This window comes from Rhinopithecus roxellana, chromosome 10, assembly GCF_007565055.1.
Source record: "Rhinopithecus roxellana isolate Shanxi Qingling chromosome 10, ASM756505v1, whole genome shotgun sequence".
Lineage (NCBI taxonomy): Eukaryota > Metazoa > Chordata > Mammalia > Primates > Cercopithecidae > Rhinopithecus > Rhinopithecus roxellana.
Window position 1 is genome coordinate 73,590,657 of NC_044558.1, and position 14,437 is coordinate 73,605,093.

Below are 14,437 nucleotides of genomic sequence, written 5' to 3' on the forward strand. Positions count from 1 at the left end.
ATGAGATATTAACAGAAGTCGCTAGGTAATACTTCCAGGAAAGCTCTAGAAGGAGTCTTACAGAGCTTACTAGTAGTTGCCCTTTTTTGGTCCTCTACTATTCTCCTTGTTCCTGCCTGGATATGGTCATTTGCCCAAAGGCTTAGCAGTCATCTTCAACATGAGGATGAAACCACACACTTAGGATACTATGGAGCAGGAGAGCAGGGAGTAAAAGCAGAGATACTTAAGAATGTCCTGGAGTTAATGCGCAGATCTAAACTGCTTGCCTCTGGACTTCCTGTTTCATGAAAAAAAAAAAAAAAAAAGCCTTTTCTTATTTACACTACTTTCATTAGGTTTTCTCATTCTAGCTGCTAAAATTAATGTTAATTGAAAGTATGGCTGTTGTTGATGTCAGTTCTCAACCCAGAATCCTTTTTACAGTCAGTACAAATGTCTCCCAGCTACCATGAGAACATAGCTGCACTCTTCTCTGGGAAACTGTCCTGGCCTAAGAAGAAATGCCTTACTCTGGGCATGACACACCAGCCAATGGTTTAGTGAAAGGACAGTCCAAAAGCACTGCTGCTCTGCCTGAGGGCAGGACACCTCTACAGGGTCATTTAGATGCGAGTTTACATTGGGAGTGACTGAGACTAGACTTCAGTTTCTCATCCCGCCCAAACACATTATTCTATTTCCTTCACTTACAGATTTGTCCTGAGTATATTTCCTTAATAAATCACTTACATCTGGGAAGGCCTATCAAATCCAGTGCATATTTTTATGTTAGGATTTTTAATACATATACTATGTTTATTTTATAGATAAAGGGTGTAACATGTGTAGTTTTTGCTTTTTAGATTTTTTTGACAATTTGTCTATGGCCTAATATAGGATTGATTTTGTTTGGATACATGGAAATTTGAAAATGAAGTGGTTTTTTTTCTAAATAATTTACAAGTTTAGTATATAAGTTAATCTTATTAGTTCTATCACTTAAATCCAATATATTTATATTATTTATCATTTGAGTCTCCTTGTATTTATAACAGTTTCTTAATATTTCCATGTACATTTTCTGGTTCACTCAGGTCCATCCACTTTTTTATCTGTGATGTACATTTTCTTACCATTTACAAAACTAATCTTCTACATTCCATTCATCCTCTTTGCTTTGAATTCTGTTATTTCTGCTTTTCATTTGCTATTATATTTGTCTGACATTCTTCTCATTTTATTTAAAGCTTTATTTCATTTTAAACATGACTAAAATGTTTTAAACTTTTCTCTTGTAAATAGCATATATCAGGATTTTGTTTTTTGGCCCCAATCTTACAGTCTTTGCTTTTTGCATTGTTTTTTGTTTTTTGACACTTTGTCCTTGCAGGAGTGTAGTTAACCATCACATTTTTTATACTGTATAACACATTTTTAAAATAATATTTCCTCATGTTCTTTTTATTATTAGAAATTTTTAACTATTGTAATAAAAAAGAACATGAGGAAGCATTTTAAATAAATAATTTTATTATTAGAATTTTTAAATTCTAATAAGACTTTTTAATTAGATTAAAAATCAGATTAGAATTTATTTAATTTTGTTGAGATTTTTCTTAATTTTATATCATGTTTACATTCTAATAAAAACATGCGAATTTTAAACATAAGTATTTTAAAGAAAATATGTAATACATTATAAAACTTGTGATGGCTAGCTTACTTTAATTCATTTTCCTTTATTAGTTTGTCTACTGATTTTGAAGGCAAACATTCTATTTTTATTCCAACAGTTTTTTAAAAATTGAAATAAATTTCACATCTTTTATTGGTATTATTAATATAAAAAGAAAAGAATTATTGAATTATCCCTTGATATGGTTTGGCTCTGCCTCCCCACCTAAATCTCACTTGGAATTGTAATCCCTATAATCCCCATTTGTCAAGGGTGGGGCCAGGTGGAGGTAATTGGATCATGGGGGTGGTTTCCCCCATGCTGTTCTGGAGAGATAGTGAGTCTCAGGAGATCTGATAGTTGTAGAAGCATCTGGAATTTCCCCTGCTTGCACTCACTCCATCCTGCCACCCCATGAAGAAGGTGCCTGCTTCTCCTTTGTCTTCCGCCATGATTGTAAGTTTCCTGAGGTCTTGCCAGCCATGCAGAACTGTGAGTCAATGAAACCTCTTTCCTTTATAAATTACCCAGTCTGGGGTACTTCTTCATAGTAGTGTGAGAACAAACTAATACATCCCTTTTATCAAATTTCTTCATATGTACTATTTAAAAGCCAGAACATAGTGTCTGAATTGTTTTAACATTTTTATTTTTCCAAAATATTTTAATATTTGTATTACTTTTTACCATATCAGCAATAATAATGAATAGTTACATTCTAATTCTGGAGTGGGTGGGTGAAATTTATTTTCTTCTGTTTGCCACATTCTTTCCCCCTCCCCAGTCATTAAACAAAGGTTTTATTATTCTTGAAATGTTAGATATTTTACCATACCTGTGTATTGATGTCTTCTCATCAGTTATTACTATGCAAATGCTGACTCAAGAGTTCCTTGAACTCATGAAACGTTTTTTTTCCTACTATTTTAAATTATTGCTTCTCCTGTTTGCTCTGGTGGTTTTTTGTGGTTTTTTTTTTTTTTTTTAATTGAATGCCTACTAAACACCTATTTAATCTCAGAGCTCTAGCCTCCTGTGTCAAAGAAATATTGTACTGGACAAATTTAACCAGGCAAGAAAAACTTTACTCAAGACTATTGCAATAGTGGAAAGGGATTAAACTCAACTCCACCAAAACAATAAGCGAGAGAGATTTTAAGAGCTGAGGTGAGCTAGTGGACATGTACTGAAGGATGTCACGGTGAGGCTGGTGATTAGGTCAACTGTGTTTGCTAATTTGCACTTGTTGAAATTAGGTTCTACTCTCCTATAGAAACTAAGAGATAGGGGTAGGGGCACTATCTTCCTTAATGATTACATTTCAAAGGGATGGCTCCCAGGTCCTTGAGAAAGATATTTCTGGATTGCAAAACTGGCTAGAGGCTGGGCTGGAAAAAAGATTTATGTATATCTCAAAGGGACAGAGAAAGAATTTTCAATTACAAGTGTTGTTGTTGTTGCTTTGAGACAGTTTCACTTTTGTTGCCCAGGCTGGAGTGCAATGGTGTGATCTCGGCTCACAACCTCCACCTCTCAGGTTCAAATGATTCTCCTGCCTCAGCCTCCTGAGTAGCTGGGATTACAGGCATGCGCCACCACACCTGGCTAATTTTGTGTTTTTAGTAGAGACGAGGTTTCTCCATGTTGGCCAGGCTGGTCTTGAACTCCTGACATCAGGTGATCTGCCCACCTCTGCCTCCCAAAGTACTGGGATTACAGGCATGAGCCACCACACCTGGCCCGATTACAAGTTTTCTAAAGTAAATCCCCTAGAAAAGGGAGGTAAGGGGCCTGAGACTTCGGAAGAAGCCAATTTAGTCAAGCTAAGTGGAACTTAAGCCTGTCTTGGTCACATGTCATTTGTCTTCTGTAATTTTGGTCTCCTTATATTTTCCTGAGTTCCAGGAGTATTTCCTGAACTTGTCATCTACATGGCCGATTTGTTAAAATTCCATCAATGATCTCTATTTTCTTTCATGTTTTAAATATAGCAATAGTGCTTTTCATTCCATACAATCTCTCATTGTTTCAGAACATTTTATCATCCATGATTCTTATTCTACCTTAATTGGAAAAGCATTGGTTTATTTCTGATATCAACACAATAAATTCAAAAATTCTTTATCGTGTCTTGTAGTAACCAATGTATAAATCTATACTCTGTCTTATTTTAAACATCACTATCTTTTGAACAAAAGTAAGTGTTCTTCTGTTTGTTCATGATCACAGAGGACAGTCTGTGTATTTTCAATACACAGTATTGAGATAGGTTCTTCCAAAAAACTTACGTATCTATTTCCAAATATTTCTAGCACAAATGAAAGGACAATGAAGTAGTTGAAAATTCTTTTATTTTTATTTTGCTAGTCAGGAGATCCAATAGCCTAGGATAGTGGCAGACAGAAATTGAGTTGTGTTGGAAGTCAGGACGAGATCTATTAGCCTATATTGAAGCTGAGTTTTCTTTTTCTCTGTTTGTTGAAGAAATCAGTAGTTGGATGAGCCAAGCCTCTATTCTATGCCTGAAAGACACTCCTGTAGAAATCCAGGGATTGTGGTGGTACCCTCTCTTTGTTCCCAGAATATGCCAGAATCTGACCATAACTGGCTTTTAAGAGAAAGGATTAGCAAACTTCTGCTAGTATCTGGGACCGACTTACCCATGAGTCAGGCATAGTAGGCACAGTGCCTAGGGTACATGTTACATTTAGAGGTTCAAAAATGTTCTAATTTGTCTTAAAATTAGAAATGAAAAATATAATGATAATGAATATATAATAATGAATCCAGCCTGGACATACAAGGAATAGTATATATAAAATAATGAATATATAATAATGAATCCAGCCTTTATACCAAGACAGAATATAATTTGTAATTCTCTCTGTCTCTGCCTCTCCTTTATAATTTATAATTATCTTTCTCTTTCTATTGGAAGAAGAGGCCCAGGCACTTAGAAGTGTCTAGGGTCCATGAAAGTCATAATGAGGCCCTGCTACCATCTCTTCCACTTACCTTTGGGATAAACCATTTAAACACATGCAGACATTCTTGGTCACATTAGTAGTTCCTTCAAACTAGTATGACTTCACTATATCTAGCAGAAATATGTCAGAGTTTCTAGTTGTGAATATAACCCATTGCCATATATCCCCTGTTTTTGTATCTTGTTGCTTACTGTGGTACAATCCTAATAGGGCAAAAGGTGTGATCACTTCATGCCTGGAATGAACAACAGAGCTATAAAAGTTTCAGTAACCTATGATAAGTCCATGAATAACACATCAAGTGTTACATAAAACACTTTAAAAAACAAATCTGAGATAATAAAGTATATATTCTTTCAAAGCTCAAAACCACTCAGACGAACATTTATACAGCCATATTCCATTTAGCTCCAGTTTCCTCCACTTTCTGGAAAACTTCTGAAGGTTCAGTCTGGAAGTCTCATGAGAGTCATCTTGGAGGATTTCAGGTTAATAAAACTGAATGCATAAAGCAGCTGAGGTTGGCTTCTTCACCAGACAACTACTTTGGTTATTAGAGATGAAATCTTAAAAGATTATGGAACAATGTAGCCCAGCAAAAGGAAATAGAATATGCAATGAAAATAATGATCTTGAACAGCTAAGAATTAATTACGTAGAATTCCACAGCCTAAAAACATCATCTGCTAGGCCTGGATGGAACAGCTTCCAGATAAGGAGCGAAGTCGGCCTGCCTGCTCAGTGCCAGGCTCCTGCTAGTACATGCGCTATCCTACGTCATTCTCTAACAGCTCTCAATGGCAGCTACTTTTATTATTAATATTTCATAGGCAATAAATCAGGCTGAGAGATTTTAAGTAACTTGCCTAAGTCAGATCTAGTAAGGCGAGTGTGAAAGCCAACAAATTCTATTTGGTTCTTTGCTCTAAACTTATTACACTACTCTATCTTCAAAACACCTTTCCTTTACGTAGGAAAAAAAAACACATTTGTTGGAGGGCTCTCATGAAAATTTTACTGCCTAATATACGTTTTCCTTCAGCATATATGCAGAAGTTTTCTTACTGACTGTGGTTTCGCTTTATTTTAGTAAGAAATAAATTCAAATATGCTTAGAAAAGAGAGAAGCAGTTCTATTACTCTCTGAAATATTTTACATTACTAGACTTATTCTACATTAACACTGCTTTTCTCCTGTACCACAAAATCCATACTATATATAATATATATAAAACATGGATTGTGTGTGTGTGAGTGTGTGCATATGTATGTATGTATGTGTATATATTGGCCAAATGTTAGACTTTCAGTAACTATTTTGACTCCCTGAGAGTGGAGTTTACTGTCATGCATCTCAATAAACTACAAGTGGCTTGAAGACATGGATAATATCTAATAGAGACCTACAACCACTTTTCCAAAGCTTATAGGGCCAGATATGTTTTGGACCTAGATATTTTTTATAATTTTTAGAAACGTGTGTATATATGTATATATACATGTTTGGAATAACAACCTATAATCAAAGACATCTATATTTCTTCAGCAAAAACTGTGAATATTCTGAATATTCACAGCAAGTGGAATAGATAAGATATAAATTGCCTTAAACCAGTTCAGAACAGGTTATCTTAACAAATGAGTTCAGGTCAAGATCAGATTTTGTCACCAAATGAATCATAGACACTGCATGCTTAGTTTGAATTTCCATATTATAAGGCAGGAAATGTGGACCTGTAATTCTTTTGTACCCTGCATAGCTCCCCTACAAGGTGTTTGTTAGCTGATGGAGAAGTCTGTTGTTTCCCACGCCTCAGATTAATGTAATATGTCTCAATTCAGCAGACAGCATCCTTCATGATAAATTATAAAAATGAATATATTAAGTTTTGAGATTGGGAATCAAAGTCGAATTTTTCTTTGGCATTTCTCTTTGGCAGGGAAAATAAGTTGATGTTTTTAGAGATCTTTATATGACATTAAGAACCTTAAAACCTAGAAAAAAAGGGTTCAATATATATATATATATATATATAAAGGAGGTGATCCTGAATATTTTTATAGTCACCATCTATGTAGCTTATTTGCCATTTTGGGGCAGAGAATGTGATAAGAAACATGACAAACTGGCACATGAGATTGCTATGAAAGAGGATGGAGATGGACGCATTACATCTTTTATGTAAGTATCACTGTCTGAAACATAATTCTAATAAGTGAGATGTCTAGATGAATGTGATGCCTGGGATTCAGAAAGAGGAGAGAGAGATTGAACTAATGCATTTGTTTTCTTAAATGAGGAAAAACATATTTCACTTTATATTTTATATATTCATAGCTGGATTTCAGTTTAAACAATCTGACGATATATCTATATATATATACATATGTGTATATATGTGTGTGTGTATACATATATATATATATATATATATATATATATATATCTTTTTTGTTGTTTTTTTGAGACAGAGTCTTGCTCTGTCAATAGGCTGGAGTGCAGTGGCACAATCTCTGCTCACTGCAACCTCTGACTCCCTGGTTCAAGGGATTCTCCTGCCTCAGCCTCCTGAGTAGCTGGGATTACAGGCACACACCACCATGCCCAGCTAAATTTTCTGTATTTCTAGTAGAGACAGGGTTTCACCATGTTGTCCAGGATGGTCTTGATCTCTTGATCTCATGATCCACCGCATTAGCCTCCCAAAGTACTGGGATTACAGGTGTGAGCCACCACGCCTGGCCTGACAATATTTTTTTAATTACCCAAAAATGTTATGATGATTAAACTTTCAAGGAGATTTATAATATGATTCAATTATTAATCTACTGTATTGTCTTTGCATTTCAAATACAATTCAATTCTCAAAAACACAAAACAGTCACACAAACGAAATGGTATTTGACTCTGTACCTTAATTCACTGGTTGTACTGCATGACTCTTGTGTATGTATACACACACACAGACACACCCCTTTCAGATGGGTGTTACTTATCCTGTGATCTAGCATAGTACTTAACAACGAAATAAGCATACTCTTAATTAAGTCTTTAAAAGTCAATGGAATTGCCTCATCTGGGAAGCACAAGGGGGAAGGGAATTGCTTTTCCTAGCCAAAGGAAATTGAGACACACAACACCTGGAAAATCAGGTCACTCCCACCCTAATACTGTGCTTTGCCAAGGGTCTTAGCAAACAGCACACCAGGAGATTATATCCCACACCTGGCCCGGAGGGTCCCACGCCCACAGAGCCTCTCTCATTGCTAGCACAGCAGTCTGAGATCTAACTGCAAGGCACCAGCGAGGCTGAGGGAGGGGCGTCCGCCATTGCTGAGGCTTAAGTACGGTAAATAAAGCCCCCTGGAAGCTCGAATTGGGTGGAGCCCACCACAGCTAAGGAGGCCTGCCAGCCTCTGTAGACTGCACCTCTGGGGACTAGGCATAGCTAAACAAAAAGCAGCAGAAACCTCTGCAGATGTAAATGTCCCTGTCTGACAGATTTGAAGAGAGCGGTGGTTCTCCCAGCACGGAGCTTGAGATCTGAGAACAGGACAGACTGTCTGCTCAAGGGGGTCCCTGACCCCTGAGTAGCCTAACTGGGAGACATCCCCCACTAGGTGCACACTGACACCTCACACCTCACAGGACTGGGTACACCACTGAGACGAAGCTTACAGAGCAAGAATCACACAGCAACACTCGCTGTTCAGCAATATTCTATCTTCTGCAGCCTCCGCTGCTGATACCCAGGCAAACAGGGTCTGGAGTGGACCTCAAGCAAACTCCAACAGACCTACAACTGAGGGTCCTGACTGTTAGAAGGAAAATTAACAAACAGAAAGGACACCCACACCAAAACCCCATCAGTACATCACCATTATCAAAGACCAAAGGCAGATAAAACCAAAAAGATGGGGAAAAAGCAGTGCAGAAAAGATGGAAATTCAAAACATCAGAGCGCCTATCCCCCTCCAAAGGAATGCAGGTCATCGTCAGCAATGGAACAAAGCTGGATGGAGAATGACTTTGACGAGTTGAGAGAAGAAGGCTTCAGTCAATCAAACTTCTCAGAGCTAAAGGAGAAACTACGTAACCAGTGCAAATAAATTAAAAACCTTGAAAAAAGAATGGATGAATGGATAACTAGAATAATCAATGCAGAGAAGACCTTAACAGAACTGATAGAGATGAAAACCATGACACGAGAACTACGTGACAAATGCACAAGCTTCAGTAACTGACTTGATCAACTGGAAGAAAGAGCATCAGTGATTGAAGATCAAATGAATGAAATGAAGCAAGAAGAGAAGTGTAGAGAAAAAAGAGTAAAAAGAAATGAACAAAGCCTCCAAGAAATATGGGATTATGTGAAAAGACCAAATCTACGTCTGATTGGTGTGCCTGAAAGTGACAGGGAAAATGGAATCAAGTTGGAAAACACTCTTCAGGATATCATCCAGGAGAACTTCCTCAACCTAGTAAGGCACGCCAACATTCAAATTCAGGAAATACAGAGAACGCCACAAAGATACTTCTCGAGAAGAGCAACTCCAAGACACATAATTGTCAGATTCACCAAAGTTGAAATGAAGGAAAACATGTTAAGGGCAGCCAGAAAGAAAGGTCAGGTTACCCACAAAGGGAAGCCCATCAGACTAACAGCAGATCTCTCGGCAGAAATTCTACAAGCCAGAAGAGAATGGGGACCAATATTCAACATTCTTAAAGAATTTTCAACCCAGAATTTCATATCCAGCAAAACTAAGTTTCGTAAGTGAAGGAGAAATAAAATCCTTTACAGACAACCAAATGCTTAGAGATTTTGTCACCACCAGGCCTGCCCTACAAGAGATCCTGAAGGAAGCACTAAACATGGAAAGGAACAACCGGTACCAGCCATTACAAAAACATGCCAAAATGTAAAGTCCATCGATGCTAGGAAGAAACTGCATCAACTAAAAAGCAGAATAACCAGCTAATATCATAATGACAGAATCAAGTTCACACACATAACAATATTAACCTTAAATGTAAATGGGCTAAATGCTCCAATTAAAAGACACAGACTGGCAAATTGGATAAAGAGGCAAGAACATCTCACATGCAGAGATACACATAGACTCAAAATAAAGGGATGGAGGAAGATCTACCAAGCAAATGGAAAAAAAAGGGGGGGGGGTTGTAATCCTAGTCTCTGATAAAACAGACTTTAAACCATCAAAGATCAAAAGAGATGAAAAAAGGCCATTACATAATGGTAAAGGAATCAATTCATCAGGAAGAGCTAACTATCCCAAATATATATGCACCCAATACAGGAGCACCCAGATTCATAAAACAAGTCCTTAGAGACTTACAAAGAGACTTAGACTCCCACACAATAATAATGGGAGACTTTAACACCCCACTGTCAACATTAGACAGATCAACGAGACAGAAAGTTAGCAAGGATAAACAGGAATTGAACTCAACTCTGCACCAAGTGGACCTAATAGACATCTACAGAACTCTCCACCACAAATCAACAGAATATACATTCTTCTCAGCACCACATCACACTTATTCCAAAACTGACCACATAATTAGAAGTAAAGCACTCCTCAGCAAATGTACAAGAACAGAAATTATAACAAACTGTCTCTCAGACCACAGTGCAATCAAACTAGAACTCAGGACTAAGAAACTCAATCAAAACCGCTCAACTACATGGAAACTGAACAATCTGCTCCTGAATGACTACTGGGTACATAATGAAATGAAGGCAGAAATAAAGATGTTCTTTGAAACCAATGAGAACAAAGATACAACATACCAGAATCTCTGGGACACATTTAAAGCAGTGTGTAGAGGGAAATTTATAGCACTAAATGCCCACAACAGAAAGCAGGAAAGATCTAAAACTGACACCCTATCATCACAATTAAAACGACTAGAGAAGCAAGAGCAAACACATTCAAACGCTAGCAGAAGGCAAGAAACAACTAAGATCTGAGCAGAACTGAAGGAGATAGAGACACAAAAAACCCTCCAAAAAATCAATGAATCCAGGAGTTGGTTTTGTGAAAAGATCAACAAAACTGATACACCACTAGCAAGACTAATAAAGAATAAAAGAGAGAAGAATCAAATGGATGCAATAAAAAATGATAAAGGGGATATCACCACCGACCCCACAGAAATACAAACTACCATCAGAGAAAACTATAAACACCTCTATGCAAATAAACTCGAAAACCTAGAAGAAATGGATAATTTCCTGGACACTTACACTCTCCCAAGACTAAACCAGGAAGAAGTTGAATCCCTGAATAGACCAATAGCAGGCTCTGAAATTGAGGCAATAATTAATAGCCTACCAACCAAAAAACGTCCAGGATCAGACAGATTCACAGCCGAATTCTACCAGAGGTACAAGGAGGAGCTGGTACCATTCCTTCTGAAACTATTCCAATCAATAGAAAAAGAGGGAATCCTCCCTAACTCATTTTACGAGGCCAACATCATCCTGATACCAAAGCCTGGCAGAGACACAGCAAAAAAAAAAGAATTTTAGACCAATATCCCTGATGAACATCGATGCAAAAATCCTCAATAAAATACTGGCAAACAGAATCCAGCAGCACATCAAAAAGCTTATCCACCGTGATCAAGTGGGCTTCATCCCTGGGATGCAAGGCTGGTTCAACATACGCAAATCAATAAATGTAATCCAGCATATAAACAGAACCAAAGACAAAAACTACATGATTATCTCAAAAGACGCAGAAAAGACCTTTGACAAAATTGAACAGCCCTTCATGCTAAAAATGCTCAATAGATTTGGTATTCATGGAACGTATCTCAAAATAATAAGAGCTATTTATGACAAACCCACAGCCAATATCATTCTGAATGGGCAAAAACCTGGAAGCATTCCCTTTGAAAATTGGCACCAGACAGGGATGCCCTCTCTCACCACTCCTATTCAACACAGTGTTGGAAGTTCTGGAGAGGGCAATCAGGCAAGAGAAAGAAATCAAGGGGGGGGCGGAGCAAGATGGCCGAATAGGAACAACTCCAGTCTCCAACTCCCAGCGCGAGCGACACAGAAGACCGGTGATTTCTGCATTTTCAACTGAGGTACTGGGGTCATCTCACTAGGGAGTGCCGGACAATCGGTGCTGGTCAGCTGCTGCAGCCTGACCAGCGAGAGCTGAAGCAGGGCGAGGCATCGCCTCACCTGGAAGCGCAAGGGGGAAGGGGATCCGTTTTCCTAGCCAGGGGAACTGAGACACACAACACCTGGAATATCGGGTAACTCCCACCCCAATACTGCGCTGTAAGCATACAGGCATTCCAGGAGAATATATCCCACACCTGGCCGGGAGGGTCCCACGCCCACGAAGCCTCCCTCACTGCTAACACAGCAGTCTGCCGCGATCTATCCGCAAGGCAGCAGCGAGGCTGGGGGAGGGGCGCCCGCCATTGCTGAGGCTTAAGTAGGTAAACAAAGCCACTGGGAAGCTCGAACTGGGTGGAGCTCACAGCAGCTCAAGGAAGCCTGCCTGTCTCTGTAGTCTCCACCTCTGGGGACAGCGCACAGCTGAAGACCAACAGGGGAAGTAGCGGGAGCCGGTGCAGACGCGAACGACTCTGTCTGACAGCTTTGGGGAGAGCCGCGGATCTCCCAACGCGGAGGTTGAGATCTGAGAACGGACAGACTGCCTGCTCAGGTGTGTCCCTGACCCCTGAGTAGCCTAGCTGGGAGAAATCCCCCACTAGGGGCAGTCTGACACCCCACACCTCACAGGGTGGAGTACACCCCTGAGAGGACACTTCCAAAGGAAGAATCAGACAGGTACACTCGCTGTTCAGCAATATTCTATCTTCGGCAACCTCTGCTGCTGATACCCAGGCAAACAGGGTCTGGAGTGGACCTCAAGCAATCTCCAACAGACCAACAGAGAGTCCTTCTGACTGTCAGAAGGAAAACTATCAAACAGGAAGGACACCTATACCAAAACCCCATCAGTTCGTCACCACCATCAAAGACCAGAGACAGATAAAACCACAAAGATGGGGAAGAAGCAGGGCAGAAAAGCTGGAAATTCAAAAAATAAGAGCGCATCTCCCCCTGCAAAGGAGCGCAGCCCATCACCAGCAACGGATCAAAGCTGGTCAGAGAATGACTTGGACGAGAGGAGAGAAGAAGGCTTCAGTCCATCAAACTTATCAGAGCTAAAGGAGGAATTACGTACCCAGCGCAAAGAAACTAAAAATCTTGAAAAAAGAGTGGAAGAATTGACAGCTAGACTCATTAATGCAGAGAAGATCATAAACGAAATGACAGAGATGAAAACCATGACACGAGAAATACGTGACAAATGCACAAGCTTCAGTAACCGACTCGATCAACTGGAAGAAAGAGTATCAGCGATTGAAGATCAAATGAATGAAATGAAGCGAGAAGAGAAACCAAAAGAAAAAAGAAGAAAAAGAAATGAGCAAAGCCTGCAAGAAGTATGGGATTACGTAAAAAGACCAAATCTACGTCTGATTGGGGTGCCTGAAAGTGAGGGGGAAAATGGAACCAAGTTGGAAAACACTCTTCAGGATATCATCCAGGAGAACTTCCCCAACCTAGTAGGGCAGGCCAACATTCAAATTCAGGAAATACAGAGAACGCCACAAAGATACTCCTCCAGAAGAGCAACTCCAAGACACATAATTGCCAGATTCACCAAAGTTGAAATGAAGGAAAAAATCTTAAGGGCAGCCAGAGAGAAAGGTCGGGTCACCCACAAAGGGAAGCCCATCAGACTAACAGCAGATCTCTCGGCAGAAACTCTACAAGCCAGAAGAGAGTGGGGGCCAATATTCAACGTTCTTAAAGAAAAGAATTTTAAACCCAGAATTTCATATCCAGCCAAACTAAGTTTCATAAGTGAAGGAGAAATAAAATCCTTTACAGATAAGCAAATGCTTAGAGATTTTGTCACCACCAGGCCTGCCTTACAAGAGACCCTGAAGGAAGCCCTAAACATGGAAAGGAACAACCGGTACCAGCCATCGCAAAAACTTGGCAAAATGTAAAGACCATCGAGGCTAGGAAGAAACTGCATCGACTAACGAGCAAAATAACCAGTTAATATCATAATGGCAGGATCAAGTTCACACATAACAATATTAACCTTAAATGTTAATGGACTAAATGCTCCAATTAAAAGACACAGACTGGCAAACTGGATAAAGAGTCAAGACCCATCAGTCTGCTGTATTCAGGAGACCCATCTCACATGCAGAGACATACATAGGCTCAAAATAAAGGGATGGAGGAAGATCTACCAAGCAAATGGAGAACAAAAAAAAGCAGGGGTTGCAATCCTAGTCTCTGATAAAACAGACTTTAAACCATCAAAGATCAAAAGAGACAAAGAAGGCCATTACATAATGGTAAAGGGATCAATTCAACAGGAAGAGCTAACTCTCCTAAATATATATGCACCCAATACAGGAGCACCCAGATTCATAAAGCAAGTCCTTAGAGACTTACAAAGAGACTTAGACTCCCATACAATAATAATGGGGGACTTCAACACTCCGCTGTCAACATTAGACAGATCAACGAGACAGAAAGTTAACAAGGATATCCAGGAATTGAACTCATCTCTGCACCAAGCGGACCTAATAGACATCTATAGAACTCTCCACCCCAAATCAACAGAATATACATTCTTCTCAGCACCACATCGCACTTATTCCAAAATTGACCACATAATTGGAAGTAAAGTACTCCTCAGCAAATGTAAA

The 14,437-nt window shown here is 39.1% G+C and overlaps 1 protein-coding gene across 2 annotated transcripts in view; it reads right to left on the reverse strand.

Moving 5' to 3' along the window:
* CNTN1 (contactin 1) overlaps positions 1–14,437 on the reverse strand; it is a 441,173-nt gene that overhangs the window by 390,405 nt on the left and 36,331 nt on the right. The gene's annotated exons all lie outside the window — the stretch shown is intronic.